Source organism: Cryptomeria japonica, chromosome 11, assembly GCF_030272615.1.
Source record: "Cryptomeria japonica chromosome 11, Sugi_1.0, whole genome shotgun sequence".
Lineage (NCBI taxonomy): Eukaryota > Viridiplantae > Streptophyta > Pinopsida > Cupressales > Cupressaceae > Cryptomeria > Cryptomeria japonica.
The window spans coordinates 375,735,583-375,750,301 of NC_081415.1; the positions used below are offsets into that span (position 1 = coordinate 375,735,583).

General features: G+C 37.9%; 1 protein-coding gene across 5 annotated transcripts in view; it reads left to right on the plus strand.

The window, feature by feature from the left end:
- The window catches only part of LOC131069484 (protein FORGETTER 1), a 176,941-nt gene that overhangs the window by 58,431 nt on the left and 103,791 nt on the right, over nucleotides 1–14,719 (plus strand). The gene's annotated exons all lie outside the window — the stretch shown is intronic.

The window sequence follows — 14,719 nt, forward strand, 5'->3', positions numbered from 1 at the left end:
GGTTTGAAGATATTTACTTTGATATTCCTTAGTTTACTCCTAAAACTTGTAAATGATAAAGTCACATTTTTAATTTGCTAGCAAATTGTCATTTACACATTGGATTCTATGCGAACTACACATTGAATGGTTTTCTTCTTTTTAAATTAGTGGGCTGGGAGTAATTTGTTTGACTGTCTGGTGCCTATTTTGGGAAAATAGAGTCATCAAACATATCTACCAAAATGTCTTTACAACTCTTCTAGTGCCTTCAAACATACAGCATCGCCTTACAAAACTAATAGATGCATTCCATAAGAGAGCAGTAAGAGCAAAATAATGCCTGATTGTGGACACAGTGGATTAGATTGAATTGGATACTACATCAAAAAATTGTACATATGATGCCTTACTTATAAAGACAAGGTTGATAAGTTGGATTAGAAAAGATTTTGATACGTGTCTTAATCTTATACAATGTTACAACTAACATGATAAATATTAAATGAGCTAGGACTAAAGAATTAAATGCCAAAAGATAAAATAAGATCTAATTGACAATTAAGACTTTTAGGAAGATTTGTAGAACCTAAGTAAGCATGACATGTTATTAGGATCCACTAGTGAACTAACAAGGTGAAATATCTTATTGAAACCAACACCCCTCCTTAAGTGCAGCTTAGTGAGTAGTTTGACAAGTATGCAAATGATGAAAAAATGAAGATTATGGGTCTCAACTACTAGGCCATATTAGGTAGTGATTCAATGCAATCTCACACAAATAGAGAAAAGGAGAAAACCCAAAAGGACAATTCCTCTCCAAAAGAGAGAAAAGATACAAATATCAACAAGTGATAGTGACAAATGGAGAACTCAATAATACCCTTGAGCACTATATTCATTACAAGGATATAATCAATTACCTCTCCATAGGAAAGAAGGAGAGAGATTATGTAGCCTCCCCACAATGTGAAATCTCTTGTAGAAATGGCAAACGCTTGAAGACAAAACATGATTCAATGCCTACAAACAACATTTCTTCTTTTGGCAAGAAGCTAGAACAAGTACAAATGCAGGAATGCTTTGCATTCGAGATAGGAATTGGTCTGGAGAAGAATCCAATTGTATGAAGATAGTTTCTTTGAAATTTGCTTATGTGTTGCAAAGTCCTTGGTAGATGATGATGCCACAATCAAATCAAGTATATGTGCAATCAAGATTGAAGGTGAAACCAAGATCAAGTGCTAATTGATGTTGAACTAGATCCAAAGACAAAGATGATGTCATAAAAGTTGTGCCATGATTGTCATCAAATAGGAGAGATAACCCCTCAAATCGCTCTTCCAAATCTAAAATGTGGGACTCCACAAACAAGTCTAAAATACCCATCAAGTAATCATTTCATAACAATGAATCTAAATGACTATGATTTACCTACTGCAAAGAATCATTTGAAGATCTCAATGAATCAGAAACAAAAGATGGACATGTCAATTGGAGAGGTGGTAGTTGCAGAAGAGGTCTCTTGATCATCAAGACGATCAAGAGTTGTGTCATATTCAAGGTCCTCTAAGATACCATCATCAAAGGGTAATTATCAGCATCATCAAGTGGAATGAGGCAAGTTGATGTAGGATAATCTGGGAATGGAGGATTGTAGATCTCCATACTTCTCCAAAATCTAGGTTCAAACCTTGTGGGCACTTGATTCAGGAGATATGATTGTAGGTCTCTGTTGTGACCATTTCACACATCGCCCCATTAAAATGGGGACCCCCTCTTTTTTGCTTTTGTTTTCCCTGTTCTTCTCTCTGCTTCTAGGATTTTGAGTGAGTGAGTTGTCTGGGCTAGGGCTAAGCCTTAGGGGTTTCTTTTGGATATTTTCAAACCAAGTCCGGTCAAATTTTGAAAGTTATTACGCATCCTCCCGAAGATTGAGATTTTTGAAGTAGGGTGAGTCTGTCACGAAGTCGAATATGTCTCAGGTTAGGTCTAGTCAGGGTTCTTTTGGGAAAATTCAAATTTTGTCTAAGTGTTAGCATTTTGAAGATAAAATTGTACATTTTTGCCTAGGTAAATTTTGATCAAATTTTGGAGGCAAGATGATGCCTGAAACAGAGAAAGTGCTCCTGTCCCTCCCTGAAGGACCATGCCACTTTTTCAAGATAACTGATTCCTGGCCTTGAAGATGACCTAATTATGCCTTGTCAAATGATTGAAGACCTAAATTGTGGGTATTTTAGCTTTAGAAAGGTGAAATCGCTCCTGTCCCTCTCCCAGGGACCAAGGCGAAAATGTTATTTAGTGCATATTTGTCTCTGACTTTTTTAAAAATTGTTTGTGCAGGGTCTCCAGAGGAGCTAATTGGACGTGACTTGATGATTTTAAGGATTTTGAAGGCTTGAAAATGATGAAATTTGAAGGATTAAGATAAATTCGCTCCTGTCCCTCCTTGAAGGACCAAGGCGAAAAAGCTTATTTGAGTCATTCTTGGCCTTGATTGGTCAAATTGAAACGTCAAGGGCATGGTGAAAGATGAATTACACATGTTAGAGCATCCAGGCTTAATTAAAGGCAATGAAATGATGGAGCTTTTGTCTAAAAAGGATAAATTCGTCCTTGTCCCTCCCTGAAGGACCAGAGCGATTTTCTTTATACACACCTTTTAAGAACTTTTTCAGACTTGAACTCTTGTTCATAGCTTGTAACAGGATGATATCTTCCCTAGCAAAGGAATTTCGAGATGAAAAGCGAAAAGATTTGGCCTAGAGGGCAAAATTCGCTCCTGTCCCTCACTGAAGGACTGGAGCTTGGATTTCAAGATTTGCATTATCCTTGCAAGATTAAAGTGATTTTACGATTTGTAGAGGTCAAGGGAGGCGTGTTTTGTCCATTGAATATAACTTGAGTCGACCACAAAGGAGGGAATCAACCCAAAAGACAATAATCGCTCCTGTCCCTCTCCAAGGGACTAGAGCGATTTTCTAAAAAGGCAAATTTCTTGCAAAGGTAAGGCAAGTTTCGTGTTTGAAATGAATGAAAGAGGGCGTGGTTGGTCCATCGAAGGTAATTTCGAAGGCTTGCAAAGCACAGGTAAGCTCATAATTGCAAAATCGCTCCTGTCCCTCTCCAGGGGACCAGGGCGGAAAACCTAAAAGACTATCTCTTTTCTCCAAATTGGGACGAATCCAGGCTAAGGTACAAGTTTGGAATGATGCTTAAAATGCTTCAGGGTGGAATGGAGTTGCAAGGACCACAAATTTCGATGACAATTGGCCAAGCCGCTCCTGTCCCTCTCCAAGGGACCAGGGCGAAATCCCCCCATATGCCTATTTGCCTAACATTTTGGAAATGCTATTTTTTGTTTCCAGGACTCAAGAAGGAGTGGGGAATGATGTTTTATGCTTTGAAGGTAATTGGAGGTTGATGTGATCAAGAGTTTGTACAATGAATTAAAGAACGCTCCTGTCCTTCATCAAAGGACTAGGGCGATTTTTATAAAATCAACAATTTCTCTCCAAAATCACGTCAAGGCAAGGTGGTGCAAGATGAGAAATGCTTTTTTAAAAAATGGTGAACAAGGAATTGCTTCCAAAAATTGACAATCCTAGGCTCAAATGCAAAAATCGCTCCTATCCTTCACTGAAGGACCAGGGCGAAAATCTTGGGAGAGCCTATTTTGCCTGGAGGAAATGGGTTAAGCATGCATAGAATGAACAATGGGGATCATTGCTTACCCCACAACATGAATTGGCAATTTAAAAGATAAAGGTCAAGGACAAAAGTAGAAAATCGCTCCTGTCCCTCACCAAGGGACGAGGGCGAAAATGTCCTAAGGCACACTCCTTCTAAAGATCAAGTGAATTAAACTCAAATTTCCAAATAACAAGGCCATTTTGGACGCCAAGGATGAGGTTTTGAACGAGAAAGCAAGGAATACAAGGTTTGAAATGCAAGAGCGCTCCTGTCCCTCTCCAAGGGACCAGAGCGAGGTTATTGACATTCGTTATTTTTTACCATGCTTGGGCGTTAATATCCTCCAAATCGCATTAGATGCCAAGTTCGCTAAAAACTTTGAAATATTTTAAAATTTTTAATTAAATTGGCATTTAATAAAGGTGCATGGGTATTTAATAATTAATTTGAGCCTTAGAAAATCGTTTTTTTATTAATTGAGGCATTTGAAATTAATTATTATTAAGTTAAAATTAAAAAAAGGGAGCGCTTGAGGTATCATTTTTATTATTTCATTAAGTCGGCCTTTTCTTTTTTAATTTTATTTATTTTTTTGGCTTATTTTCATCAAGTCGGCCTATGGGGAGGTGAAATGGTGAGCGCTCTATATATTTGGGGCATGTTTTCATTATTCAAATCATTCACTCATTGTTTCAAGTGCGATTTGGAGAAGCAAAGAAGAAGTGCGAAAGCTGGCCTATTTGGAGCGAATTTTCCTCAAGCGTTGAAGACTAAAGGTGGTGGAGTTGATGCTTGTGAAGACTAAAGGAGGCGCATTTTGCTAAAGGAAGGACTTCGATCTATCTTTCGCCCAGCAAATTCTCCTATTTTTTTGCATCATTTCTTAGAATTAACTCTCAAGTGGAGGTATGGCGTGATCATCCTTGTCCCAATGTTGAAATTTTGAATTTTGAACTTCAAGTTTTTTGAAATTGCATAGTTAATTAGGAAATGATAACTCAAAGATTTATCATGAAGTTTCCTAATTAAAATCTTGAATCTTCCTTTCTACGTTGCAAGATATATTACTCATTATGAAATGTTGTGTAGGTGTCAAGATGGCGACCCCAAAGGCAGGAGCATCCACTAGTCGTCCAGCTCTCATGAAGGAAGATCAGAGGAATGAAGAATTGGAGACCAAGATCGTGTCAAAGTGGAGCAACATTGGAGATACCAACTTGGGAAACTTCAGTGTGAAGAAGTTTCGAGAGGTCCCTTACATTGGAAAGCCATCACCTGTCGCAAAGAGAATAATTGAAAGTGGCATCATCAAGGCGGCCGGTTTCCCTCCAGCGGTCCAGTGCCATGAGCTGATGATCGAGTGTGCCCGCCATTATGACCCACAATCAAGATCAATCGTGTCCAAGGAAGGGAACACTTTGGCTTACCTTTCAGAAGAAGCTATAAGTGAGGCTCTCCATCTTCCAGAACATAAAGATATGATTTACAAAAGCTTAGAAGGAGCTAGGTCCATGTATGAAGATGATCCAGACACTTGCTTGAGCATCATCAATAAGAATTGGTTACTCAAAAGTCGTCCTCGCCTGAGCAAGATTCCCAACACACCACATAGGATCGACTTCCAGAAGGAATTCAGAGATTTGATAACTTTACTCAATCGAGTTACAGGGGGTCCTCAAGCCTTCTATTTTGAGAAGTGGATGTTCTACTTCATCCAGGTAATAGTTCAAGGAAAAGGAACAATTCATTGGGCTAGAATTATTAGCCATTGCTTGGACGTGCAGTTAAGGAGACTAAAGCCTACCAAGTCATTCCACATGAGCTCGTACATCATATATGCCTTGATCAGGAGTTTCGAATATGCAGGACTACCTCACAGAGGAGTGATCGGAAGAGGACCCGGGGAAGTCAGAGTTTGTGACTCTTATGTTCATTTGCATCATCCACCTGGAAGTGACTACAAGTTAGTCAATGATACCTTCACGATGAACATCACCAGGATATTGCAAGGCAGGATTCACAATCGGCTATCTCAAGATGCACAAGAGCTTGTAAAGAGGTATGGTGCTTGGTTCATCCAATTCCAAAAGTTTACATATATTAGAGTTCAATGTGTCCTTCACCTCCCTATATGTTGCCGAGATACCCGACAGACAGGATAGTGCTACTTGAGGTGACTAGGCAGTTGGCGGCTTATGCGAAGGCATTCAGACACAGGCATGGAAATGGAATTCCTGTGCCTATCATACTAGGGAATTCAGTTGAGGTATGTCCTAATGCTCTAGCCTTGGATGATGCAGAAAGGGAGTTGGCCTTATATTCATTTTCATTCTTTGCCTTGAGGGAGAATTTTGATCCTTATGGGTATATAGAAGAGACAGTTGGTAGAAAGTACAGGCATGAATGTCAGGTAGAGGACTTTTGGATGAATCTCTCAAGTGATCTAGAAGTAAAAAGAAAGATGCATTCCAGATTGCCTTTAGATTTCATCAGGAAATGCAAAGTTTACAGAGTGGCCGATCAAGCTCAGGACAGTGGCAGACATCTCCAATCATCTTATGACCGAGAAGACAAAGCAGTGAGGATAGATTGGAACGAGCCTGAGGTTTTGGACTTAAAGGCTTTGATGGCTCCAGTTTTGTCATATATTCGCAAATGGGTAGATATACAACATCAAAAGTTGAGAGAACAGAACGTACCAATAACTTTTACTTTGGAGGAAAGGCCAGGAGAAGGAGGAGCAAGCGTAAGTGAGGGCAATCCTCATCCTAGAAGCGCAAGTGAAGGCAATCCTCATCCCAGAAGTGCAAGTGAAGGCAATCCTCATCCTAGAGGCGCGAAGAGGAAAGAAAGACCTGAGAAAAGGGAACCCTCCAAGAAGAAGCAAGAGGCCAATCGAGATCGCTCATCCGGTACATCTTCTCGACATGAAAAAAGGACGAGTCAGGTTGTAGGACAAGAGAAGAGGGTACCTGAAGTCGAGGAATCTATGGAATCAATGGTACAGAATGATAAACACGAAGAAGGGCAGGCATCTCAACGTTCATCAAGTCAATCTCCCCAAGTCAATGAGCTACATGAAGACAAGAATGATGATGAAGTGACATCTCCTCTCCGAGAAGAAGAACCATTGCCTAAAGAGATACAAGTTAGAGAGACAAGATCTGCCATTCCAGATTGGTTGAAGGAGAGACTAACAAGGGTGATTGTGATCGAGGATGAAGTTAATGTGATTGACTTAGAGAGCCTTGTAGGAAATTCTCAGGAAGTAGCAGAGAAGAGGAAGGCCACCAAGATGTCCAAGATGATTAGAGATGAGACAGGGTCCAGGAAGTTGCAGATAGCCACACCAGCAGTGGACAAATATGAAGGCAAAATCCTTGCAGAGGAGTATGATGTAGAAACATTTGAACTTGGTCCACTCACCGCTGTGCAGACACTGGATGAGGCAACCGATTCATTTGAGGCACTTAAAGACAAGCTTAAGTAAGAAATGGAAAAGAATAGAAAGCTTGAGCGAGAGGTCGGTGCTTGGAGAGGCTACTTTAGCCATCTCAATCAGCCCTTGGGACGTCAGGATCCAGCAGTGTCTCCCGTGCAAGCACTTCCCCTTGAATCAGTTGGCGAGGCAGAAAGAGTTAAGAGCTTGGTTCAGCTTATGAGCTCTTGGATTGACAAATCCCACACAGTTGCCGTTGAATTTGCAACAAGAATGATGCAGATGATCCATCGAGTTATCTAGGTCCTTGAGATCATCCACAACCTAATGATAACAGTAGCCGCCTTTGCCCACACTAGAGATGTTATCATTCCTGTTCTACAAGTAATCAGGCAAACACCAAGGAAAATCCTAGCACAAGAAAGGATAATGGATGGAGGAGCTCATAATTTACTCTAGTGGTCAACTCTACTCCAGATGAAGGAAGTTCTTTTCGAAGACATCAGCACCAAATGCAATCAAGTTGAAGAGGTCATTCATCCAATTCAGGACAAGGTGTTTGGGGTGTTATGTTCTATTCTTGGCAGGAGGATTGAAGTTGAGACAGATGTGGATCTTCAAGAGTTGGAAGAAAAGGTCAAGGTCATCTTTTGCAAAGATGAGAATGTTATCACAGATGAGCAAAGGGATCAAATGTTCGCTACTATGCTTCTGATTGAGAAAATCAAAGAACTTGAACCTGGATGGGATGCGGCTCTTCTCAAGGCCTTCAATCAGGTTATCCACTTGGAGGAACGAATGAGGAATCTTCCCGAGATTCCTATTGCTGAGATTGAAGGAATTGTGTCCAGATTCATTTCATATGCTAAGAAAGAGCATTGGAAAGGGAACAAGGTTCTAGAAGAGAGGTTGTTGTAGATGATGTGGCACCTTAATTATCATTGGTCTATGTTTCCTAGATTTTTGTGCCAATTAAATATTTGGCTATGCATTTAATATTGTTCAATAAAAGGGGAACTTTTTGTAATAAACCCTAATTAGGGTTTAGGTGTCAGAATCTCAGCCGTTGATCTTCTTTTGATCTGGGCCGTTCATTGTAATTGAGGATGCTATATATACCCTCACTCATTTTCATTTTGTCATTAGAGATTAAAAATTAGAAATAGATATTAGAGTCAGATAGTTAGAAGTTAGAAGATTAGAGCTTTTGGAGAGAAGAAAGTTATTTTGTAGCAAGATTGAGCATTGAAGAGAAAATTTCAAGCAATTATTGTCTATTTTGGCTTTGAGATCAATAAAATATTGAAGTTATGGTATTTTATTGCAATTCTTGTAGCTATTCTCATGGTTGTTTACTTTCTTGAATCATTCTCGGTCGAAGTAGTATTTGAATTTGAAGGACTAAGTGTTGAGCTTGATCTTTGGTGAGATTCACGTTCCAAACCACTAGCTTCTTGCTGATTGTAAGGACGCCTTGTGTGGTCAACTGGAGATATTTGGATTGCTTAAACCTTCAATCATTATTGAACTATTGATATGTACCTTCATGGTAGTGTCTATGATTCTTGATGAATTGAAAAATCATTAGTACCTTAGAAGATCGCATCAATTTCAGTAGAGTTGTTATTCCTTGGCAATACTGAAATTGGTAGAGTCTTACCAAGTCTAGCCTACATTGAGTCATTCTTAGGATTAGATTAGAATTCATCTCTTGCAAACTCTACCTTTTGATCTTTTTGAGAACTTGTTAGTTTTAGGAAATTCTGTTCCTACAATTCGGAAACGTAAGGCCCCTTGATGAAACAACATTCACAACGACCACTGGTGCTTATCCACACGTAGAGACCCTACATCGAAGAACCTTGGAGTCATCCTGATTGATCCTTTTTGCGACATCTTCAGCAATCAGAGGCTTTATTCAAGAGAGGATAAGGTACCCTTGGGTATTTTATTCTGTGTTTGATTGTGTACAAAATACACGTCAACAGTCTCCTAGAAGGTGCTTGTGCTTATGCTTGTACCAATCAATCCTATGATACGATCATTTTTACTAACCCAAATTGATTTCTTGTATTTTGGCTTTGGCATAGAAATATTGAAGTAATATTTTGTAATGTCCCCATTTTTGTGCCTTTCTAAGCATTAGTTATTTTTAGGGGTTAAATTTATTATCAATGATCACCGTAGGCTAATGTGGTGATTAGGGGTGCCCTTAGAGGGTAATTTAGGGTTTTCTTTCGTAGACACTTTGGTGTCTTTTCCAGTGTTCCTTCTAGGGATCATTTAGAGCTATTTGATGGGCACTTCTTTTTTCAGTAAGTCACTTGGATGTTGGGGTCCGTACTTACAGTTATTATATATAGTAAGTCACTAGGGATGATCAGGGGAACTATGGTTATACCTGGGAATTTGGCAAAATGAGTTGTTGAATTGGTAGTTGGCATTTATCAGGGTTAAATGATTTAATTCAATTTACTAAACTTTTATCAAGTATTGACTTTACTAATATTAAATTATATTGAATGACTTTATGATATGACAATATAAGGGGTCAAAATGATTATTTAAAGTCATTTCATAAAGTGATGATATACGGTGGTCAAATTTATTATTAAAAGTCTCTTCATTAAATGACTGTTTTATAAGCGAAAAGTGGATGCCAACTATGGGGATTTTAAAAACATTAAAAGCCAATAATTTTAGTGATTGAAAAGGCCAAAATGGACATGGGTTTTTTGGAGAGATATAAAAGCTCATTTGAGAGCTTTATCGTTCATTCTTATTTGCAAATTTATTGGGAGAGCTGAGAAGGGTTTGCTGCTCGTGCTGAGACCAATGGCTTTTTGAGGACAAAATCCTTCAAGAGGAATGGTATTTGCAGGTGTGGAAGATCACCCAAGAATACCGTTTTATAACTCCATTTCAAGGGTTGTGCTTGTGCTTCATTAGAATTCAGTCTGATAAATTTTTGATCAGTCATACAGGAGGAAAATAGAGGGCAGATTAGAAGAGAACGAATTGTAGATTAGTGGTGTTGAGCATTCATTTTGTTGGCTGTACCAATTCAAGGGCTGGCTGATTGATCTCAAGCACCTAACGCAGGGTTTCTAGGTTTAAATCAAAGCAGATTTGGATAAGAATTATCGGCAAACCCAATGGCAACAAAATTGCTGACTTTTAGTTTAAACCCTACTGTACAGATTTGCTGTCACTGACAATTATCGGCTGAAGTAAAAATAATTTGTAGCAGTGTTATTCTTTGTTGATCCTTTGTACCAGACAGAGCACACAAACTGGGTATGTAATCATTCCAGATTTAAGCAAATATTTAGCTCTGATTTGTGGGGTGATTATTTATGAAAATGTCTAGAAGTTGTAATTTTAGTATTTTCATTCTTATTTCCTGTATCTCCATTGCATGAAAAAATATCAAAAAAATCAGAAATTGTAAAACACAAAAAAATCAAAAAGACAAACTTCAGAATAAAATATTCAGATCAAGGTGGGATATTTTAGATTGTAATATTGCTATAATGGTCATCTTAGTCATTTAGTTTCTTTTTAGAATGTTTCCTTTCTTGTTTCTATTTTGCATCGTTTTCATTATTGAAAGATCCTCTTGTAATATTTTATATAATAAGTATTCCTCTGCTTTGTTTAATCAGTACAATCAATTATCATATTAAGAAATGAGTACATAAAGACGAGGCAAACAATTGAGCCATCTGCAATATTTCTGGATAGTTTTTTTGGCAGAATTGTGATTTCTCCTTAGTCTGATTGATTACAAAAGGATGAGTTGTATAACCCATGATTATAACAATGAGAAAATCTCAAATGATTAAGTTAGAGATCGATACATGAGAAGGGGCTGAAATGAAGTGATTTGATCAAAATAACTCATCAAAATAACTCCTTTCTAAGTGCCAACATCTCCATGTGATCAATCCTCTAGAATGCAAATATGGTCAAAACTAGATAAAATGTACTTGGAAGGATGAGTTGTATAACCCATGATTATAACAATGAGAAAATCTCAAATGATTAAGTTAGAGATCAATACATGAGAAGGCGCTAAAATGAAGTGATTTGATCAAAATAACTCCTTTCGAAGTGCCAACATCTCCATGTGATCAATCCTCTAGATTGCAAATATGGTAAAAACTAGATAAAATGTACTTGGAGCTGAATCTGGAAAAGGTGCTTATATGACATGATAGAGCTCAATACCTTTCCAACAATGCAACTATCACAAAAATTGGAGATCAAGGCAATGAGTTGTGAGCTTGAGAGCCAAAAATAAATGTTTGACTTCAAACAAATATAACTTTCACCAACAGTAAGATCTAGTAATGGAACTGTTGTGACCTATTACACACATCGCCCCATCGCAAATGGGGACCCCCTGTTTTCGCTTTTTAGGGTTTAGTCCTAGTTCTACAGTTTCATAAGTCCATTATTTTTTGAGAGAGTTGAGTTTGAGTTTTTGAGGTCATCCCGAGCTATGTTGAAAGATTATACTCAGAATCATGTTTGAACGTTGTCAAAGTTCTTTAGAAGGTTTGAAGGATGAGAATTGCAATTGCTTTGGGTCATTTATGACAACTTTCTATTTTTAGGAATTTCTGCTTTTTTTTTTGCTTTTTTTTGCTTTTGGAAACTAGAACCTGGGTTTTGTTCCTCAGGTCATATCATTACCTGCTCATGTCTTCAAATTCGAAATTTTTTGCCTCCAAGTGCAAAAAGCAGGGCTTTGTTTTTCTTGCTTTTTTCTAGAATTAGGTTTTTGATCTTCAGGTCATATCATTACTGCCCATGTCTTCAGATTCGAAAATTTTTGCTTCCAAGTGCAAAAAGCAAGGTTTTGCTTTTGCTTTTTTTTTTTTTTTTTTTTTCGGATTTAGGGTTTTGACCCTCAAGCCATATTATTGCTACCCATGTTTTCAGAATTGTAAAATTTGGTCTCTAGGGTAAAAAGTAGAAGGAAACCCTAATTAGGGTTTTGTTCCAGAAGATTAGCCATTTGATTAAGTGCCCATGTTTGTAGATTTGAAAAATCATGTTTTTGTTCCAGATGATCCAAGTATGAACATGGCAGGTCAGAGATGGACATGACAATTTGAATGAAGATGTTTTGTAGAAAAGGTGGTATGAAGATGAAAGTTCGCCCAAGGCATAAGGAGACTTGTGCAGACATCTTCAAATTCTATCCAAGCCAAGGATGGCTAATGGAAGGCAAAGTTCGCCAAGGTTAAATTGAAGATGGCAAAGCAAAGTGGAAGCATGTCCAAGCTTCTTCAAACCTCGCCTTGTCCAAGGAAGAGTGAAGTCCACCTTGGAGGATAGTCCAAGCACATGCCAAGTCCGCCTTGGCAAAGCATCATCCAAGTCCGCCCTGTCCAAGGAGCCTCCAAGTCCGCCCTTGGTAGAGACTCTTCAAAGTTCGCCTCCTGCACAAGAAAAGTGGTCCAAGCACTAGCAAACTCCTACCTTCAGTCAAGTAACCCATGGCAAAGGTTCATCAAACTCCTACCTTTGGTTAAGAAAAAAACTCAAAATTTGGCTGAGTGTTGATACCTTGGGGAATAAAATCTGGTTAAGTGTCAAGGAAAATTCTCTAAGCAAGAAGCAAATCCACCCAAGGAAGATGAACATGACAATTTGAATAAGTATGGTGGAGAAGAATGGCAAGACATCCATGAAGTCCGCCCAAGACAAAGTTGGCATCATGTCTTCCAAGTCCGGCCCATGGACATGTCAAGACTTCTTCAAAGTCCGCCTAGGCAAAAGAAAGCATAAAGTGTGTGGCGCAAGCTACAAAGTCTGCCTAGGTTGAATGGGAAAAGGCAAGACAAAGATTGGAATAGAGATGACATACAAACACATTTCAAATCCGCCTAAGGAAGAGCAAGGCAAGAGATTGTCCAAGTCCGACCATGGCATGCGGGAGATGTCCAAGGATATTCCAATTCCGCCAAAGCATAGGAAGCATGTCAAAGACCAAGCAAGTCCAACCTAAGCAAGGAAAGTTGGCTAAGACTCTTCCAAGTTCACCATGGAGAAAGCAAGACATGAATGAATAAAGCAAGCCTATCAAAATTCTCCAAAGAGAATTGTTTGGAAAGAAGAATGAAAAGAATTGTCTAAGCAACTTCAAAGTCCGCATAACAAAGGCTTTAACAGGATGGAATAAAACAACTTGGCATGAAGTCTTCAAAGCCCGCCCTACATTGGTATTTGGAAACATGTCCAAGGAGCCTCCAAGTCCGCCCTCTTAAAAAGAAGTTGTGGCATGGCAAAAGAAGTACCAAGTCTGCCTTGGCATAAGGTACATGAAGTCCGCCCATGAAGGAGATGTCCAACAAAAAGTGAAGTTCGCCTTGCCTAAGACATGACAAAGTCCGCCTTGTCAAAGATGAAGGCAAGTCCGTGTAGACATGGTGGAATAAAACTAGACCAAGTTGGCTAAAGAGAAGATGACAGGGATTGCCAAGATGTGGCAAAGACCAAGAAGACATAAAAATTTGCCTAAAGGAAGATAAAAATTTCCCAAGGAAGATTCTCGAAACATCTTGGAAATTTGATCAAGTACAAGAAAAAAATCAAATCACAGAGGCATTCCGAATTTACCTAGGCATAAATGAAATATGTGAAGATGCCTAAGCCAGACATAAAAAAATTCGCCCAAAACTTGGAGATTCGACATTAAAATCAACTTGCCATGATGAAGAAAGATAAACGGCAAAAGAAAATACAAATTTGAGGAAAATTGCACGTGAAATCAAGGGTCCATCAATGAACGGGTTGGAAAATAAAATTTGACACATGAATATTTTTAATTATTTTGTAACACTAGAATAAGGGAAAATAATTCCAACACTTACAAATATTTTCAAAACAATTCAAGAAAATTCAATTTAAAAAGAGAATCCTAGAAGATTCTCTGTTAAGGATGAATTTGAGAGAAAAATAAAACTTTCCATTTTGGAAAGATTTAAAGCATTAAAACACACAAAAAAAAATAAAAAATTAGAAAAAAGAAAAAAAAAAGCGAAGAAGAAGCTTCCAAGTTTTAAAATCTTAAACTCCATATATTTTCAACCAGTCACTTTCAAATTCATTATTCAGGTTGAGAATTTTGAGAGCAATTGAGAAGAAGTTTTCTCTCAGATTTTTGAGGAAATTGATTTTTGAAAAGAATTTTGAAGAAGTGAATTTTTTCTAAGTGTTGAAATCAATAAATTAAGTTCTTTTTTTTTATTTTAAGACAAATTTTCAGAATTGAAGGTGAATTTCAGTCACAAAGATCAATTTCTAAGACACAAAATTTGAAATTGATTGAATACTTCTATTATTTTGTCTTATTTCTCTCAATTTTATCAATTTTTTGGTCAAACCCTTCACTTTCAGTTTGCTTTTTCGTAGAAATTTAACTTTTTTACAAGGTGAAAGTGAAATTTTCAAGAAAAAAAGGGTCTAAAATCAGAATTACAATCAGCAAGTTATCTCGAAAATAATATTGAATTTTTGTGTTATGCAGGTTAATGACCACCAAAGGAGCACCGTCCAAAAAAGACCAATGAAGTTTTCTAGTAAAGGAGTTCG